This window comes from Hyla sarda, chromosome 8 (assembly GCF_029499605.1).
Source record: "Hyla sarda isolate aHylSar1 chromosome 8, aHylSar1.hap1, whole genome shotgun sequence".
Classification (NCBI taxonomy): domain Eukaryota; kingdom Metazoa; phylum Chordata; class Amphibia; order Anura; family Hylidae; genus Hyla; species Hyla sarda.
Genome location: NC_079196.1, coordinates 12,438,712 through 12,444,026, shown reverse-complemented (window position 1 = coordinate 12,444,026; position 5,315 = coordinate 12,438,712).

Sequence of the window (5,315 nt, the reverse complement as noted above, 5' to 3'; positions counted from 1 at the left end):
CTAATCAGTTTTAGCTTAGTGTCAGTAGGAGGCAGACGCAGGTCTGTAGTTCTCTAGACCTGGTCTTTTTTTTTTTTCTAGCTAGGGCCTGTATTTAGGTTCTTTCTCCTTTTTTCTTTTCTGTTTTTTAGGTGGGGTTTCAGGAGCATGGCGCTACCTGTTCCCCCATATGCGGCTAAGGGGCACGGGGCATAGAATGTGCACTATTAACACCTTCCCGCCAACGGCCAGCGCCTGGGGTTGCACCCTGTGTCCTGCACATACTCACCCAAGACGTCTTTGGCCAGCTATGGTAACCTGCGTCATGTCATTCTGAGACAGCGGGATGAGCAGAGAAGATAGGGGGACCCTGACCGAAGGTGCAACCCCAGGCACTGGCCGTTGGCGGGAAGGTGTTAATGGTGCACACTCTATGCCCCGAGCCCCTTAGCCTCATATGGGGGAACAGGTAGCACCATGCTCCTGAACCCCACCTAAAAACCAGAAAAGAAAAAAGGAGAAAGAACCTAAATACAGGCCCTAGCTAGAAAAAAAAAGACCAGGTCTAGAGAACTCCAGACCTGCGTCTGCATCCTACTGACACTAAGCTAAAACTGATTAGCTCAGAGTTAGTAGGCGGGGTATATCCTGCCACGCGGGGTTATCTTTTCCTTTCCGCGCCTCCTTGTCTTCTTGCATTCCGATCTGGATCAGTGTTTGGCGCTCAGCTCCTTTAAAGGTCAAGTTTCGGCTCTTTCTATTCTCTTTCAACGGCTGTTTGCTTCCAACCCTCACATCCGCACCTTCCTGCAGGGTGTGGCCCATGCTGCTCCGCCGTACTGGTCTCCCACCCCTCCTTGGGATCTCAACCTGGTGCTCAGTGCTTTGAGGGAAGCTCCGTTTGAACCTCTTCGGGACGTTTTTTTTCTGGAAGGTCGCCTTTCTCATCGCCATTACCTCCATTAGGAGGGCCTCTGAGCTGGCGGCTCTCTCTTGTCGCCTCCTTTCACGTGAACGAGGAGATCGTCCTTCCTTCCTTCTGTTCAGCTCCATTCAACACCGAGGAGCGTTCCCTCCATTGTCTGGATGTGGTCGCGCTGTCTGGATCTATCTTTCCGTCTCCTCCTCTTTCCGCCAGGGTGACGCTTTCTTTGTGAATCCGGAGAGCCGTCGCAAGGGTCTTCCGGCTTCCAAGGCGACCATTTTGTGGTGGATCTGTTTCGCCATCTCTGAATCATACTGTCGTAAGGGGAAGGTCCTACCCTTTTGGGTGACTGCACTTTCCACGCGTCCCATTGGGGCTTCTTGGGCGCTACGCAATAGGGCTTCGGCCTTGCAAGGCGGCCACTTGGTCATCTTTGCACACCTTCTCCAGATTCTACCAGGTGCACACTTTTGCGTCTGCTGATGCCAGTTTTGGTCGCAAGGTGTTGCAGGCGGCAGTGGCTCAGTCCTCTGTTTTGGGTACTTTTCTCACTGCTGGGTTCCTTTTCTGTCTGTCCTCTCCTACTGCTTTGGGACTAAACTGATTAGCTCAGCGTCAGTAGGCGGGGTATATCCTGCCAGGAGGGGCCGACTTCTTTTTGTATGCCTAATGTCAGCAAGATATACCCATGGTCTCTGTGTCCCCCAATGGATCCTCCGAGAAAGAGATTTTACGGTAATCATAAAAAATATTTTTTTTTAAGCTTATTATATCTTTTTCTGGCTTTTTTTTTTCTTCCTGTGCACATGTGTAGGGTTATGGTTTTTGTGTGCATTACACATGAAGCCGTCGTACCTGTCGTCAGTGCGGACAGGGTATACATATCTATACGTGCAGCAATCTGCAGGCGTCTGAGCTGAGAGAATCGGTTACATTTTAACTGTTCACTGACATTGAGTTCTGATGAATTTTTTTTTGTTTTTGTTTTTATAAATGATTTTATGCAAGATGTTTCCGTAGAGAGATCAGTCCCCCCCCACCCCTCCTCCAATGGCACCTTTTAATAAGTTTTTAGCTTCTTTTTTTTTGCCGCCTGCAATGTCTTAATGTTAGTGGCAGGAATAAGTCATGTTTAGAAAAAAAATGTTATAATAATTTTGTGTTGCAGCTTTAACTTGTTACACTGGTAATATATTCAGGCCCTCGCTAAATATGTGCCCGCCCCATGATGTAAGGGGAGAGCATTGTATCTGAACAGACCCCCCCCCCCCCCCGCATCGTAGCCGAGATCCTCCATATTTATAACCCAGAAGCTGCCCGTACACGTGTCATGGAGCGGATGACCGGATGTTACGCCATTCGCCAGCGCAAGTGATGACCAGCCAAAAAATACGCCATCAGCCAGATGAGTTGAGATCCGCTTCTTGCTCTCTATGTATGGGCAGCTTTGGGTAATGTTTTTCCATGAAAGACCAGATAGGGGATGAGTGTCTAAGCCGCTATTTCCCAAGCAGTGTGCCTCCAGCTGTTGCAAAACTACAACTCCCAGCATGCCCGGACAGCCTTTGGCTGTCCGGGCATGCTGGGAGTTGTAGTTTTGCAACCGCTGGAGGCACCCTGGTTGGGAAACACTGCTCTAAACAATGAGGGTCCAACCACTGCTACCCACTTTGATTATGCTAACGGGGGTCCTGTGTCTCCCAATTTGTATGGAGCAGCAGTCAGACATAAGTGCTGTCACCCTTCGAGTCCAGCTCGCCAATATCTTAGTCTGGCCCATAGACTATAATGGAGAGGCTGCGCTCACGTCCAATAGCTGCTTCTTTCAAACCGGAACATGGGACCCTCATTCTCATAATCGCTGGGGGTCCCAGTGGTTGGACCTCCCACCGTTCACTCTTTCTCTTTCAGGGGTACACTGGGGGGGAAAATAAACGTTATGCAGATTTGTAAATTCTATATAAAATCTTAATCCTTAACATTACTTATCAGCTGCTGTATGCTCCACAGGAAGTTGTGTAGTTCTTTCCAGTCTGATCACAGTGCTCTCTGCTGACACCTCTGCAAGTGTCAGGAACTGTCCGGAGCAGGAGCAAATCCCCATAGCAAACCTCTCCTGCTCTGGACAGTTCCTGACATGGACAGAGGTGGCAGCAGAGAGCACTGTGGTCAGAGTAGAAAGAACTACACAACTTCCTGTGGAGCATACAGCAGCTGATAAGTACTGGAAGGATGAAGATTTTTATATAGAAGTCATTTACAAATCTGTATAACTTTCTGGAACAAGTTCGTTAAACTTTAGTTTTTCCTCCGGAGTACCCCAAGGGGGGGGGGGGGGGGGAAACATTTAATGAAGCCCAGAATCCCACTACTGAAACGTAGTAAAGAGCAACTTCAGTCATCGGTGTCTATTATGCCCTGTGTGTTTAGTGGTCAGCATTATATTACTAGTAATGTCCTATGGGCTCCACAACCACATCCGAAACATGCATAGAGAAGTTGTCCCCCCCCCCCCCAGACGAGTTTCGCCATCCACAGGCGGGACAAGCGGGATGTTCTGGGTAACATGTTCTCAGATTCTGGGCCCTTTTACTATAGTGTGGCTGGAGTTGCTCTTTGTTTAGCACTTTAAAGATTTGCAGATGAGCCGGATCGTAACGTATGATAGTCGCTCATCCCGGCCCCGTCTCCGCGCAGTGTCATGGTACTGCAGCGCGCTGACTTTTTGTGGGGGGGGGGTCGGCTCATATGGACGTAATCGACGTCAGTCCTGACATTTCAGCCGCTCGACATAAAGCACTTATCCTGAAATCTAGCACTTCAATCGCTTTGTGACTAATTAAATTATTAGTATTTGTCCAATGCAGCCACATTTAAAAATGGCATCCAGATCTCTAGATCACCCGCTAGTAACCCCTCCCTGTCTGACATGGAGGGGGGAGGACCTGCGGCAGAGTCTGATCTCCCCATTAACTTCCCAGCATGACCCAAACAAGGCCGCTGTGGTCAGGTTAGAGCAGTGTTTTCCAACCAGGGTGCCTCCAGCTGTTGCAAAACTACAACTCCCAGCATGCCCGGACAGCCTTTGGCTGTCCGGGCATGCTGGAAGTTGTAGTTTTGCAACAGCTGGAGGCACCCTGGTTGGGAAGCACTGGTTTAGAGGCACAATAAATGGGTCTCCCGGACTCCTAAAGCTTCAAGGAACAGTTCTGCACCATCCACATCTCTGCTTGCTGTCATTTCATATTTACTTTTACAGTTTTTGCTTAGTCCTCACACAGCTGATGGACATCCTTAGAATCATAGAATGTGTCGGCCCATCTAGTCTGCCTTATGCCTATCCCTATCCCTATCTTATATGAAGGATAACCTTATGTCTATCACATGCATGCTTAAAGGGGCACTCCAGAGGTTTTTTTTTTTTTTTTTGTTTTTTTTTTTTTTTGTTTTTTTTTTTAAAATAAACTGGTGGCAGAAAGTTATACAGATTTTTTTAATTACTTCTAGATAAAAATCTTAACCCTTCCAGTACTTATCAGCTGCTGTATGCTCCACAGGAAGTTGTGCAGTTCTTTCCAGTCTGACCACAGTGCTCTCTGCTGACGCCGCTGTCCATGTCAGGAACTGTCCAGAGCAGGAGCAAATCCCTTTAGCAAATCCGCCATATCACGTTAACGTGATGTGAATAAGACCTGCAAGAACGGTTTCAGTTGCTGTGATATGAAGAGTGTTCCTATTCACTGACAGCGAGCCGAGATGTTGAAAATGGCGCAAATTTTTAGAGCCAAAAGACTCCCTGAGGCCATGTGTACACAGCATAAAAATACAGGGGTAAAAAAAAAACAACCGTAAAAATTTTTTATTTTTTTTTATTTTAGCTGAAAATATGGCTGTATTTTTGACAATTTGTGAACTTGGTCTTAGGGGACAGGTACATGTAGCGCTTTTTGTTGCTCAGATCTAGGTATTGCAATTTGCAGTAACCTGCGTGGTCTTTTGCGATGCCAAAAAATAAAAAATACATGCGGTGTGAATGGTGATCCTAAGTTGTTGGCCGACTTCTCCCGTAAGGGCTGATAGCACAAAGCAATAGCTTTCCAGGCCGTCAATTTATTAGTTAATTTTTTAGAGTATTTTCACTCAAATTTTTACTCGTGTACAAAGCAGAGTATGGCGTTGGCCGAAGACGTCCTGTGTGCGCATATAGAGACCCCCCCGTAGTCTTTCCCCCAGCACTTTATATAGATTTGTCTCATGATTTTTAGCGGTACTTTTTATTTCACATGTTTATATTGATTTTTACTAGAGGGAGGTTTTTATGTCTGAAGCTTTAACATGCCGCCTGATAAAAGGCGCTGGTCCCAGTCCTGCTGGGTTCAGTCTGGTCACTCTTAAAGAGCCTACCTGCCCA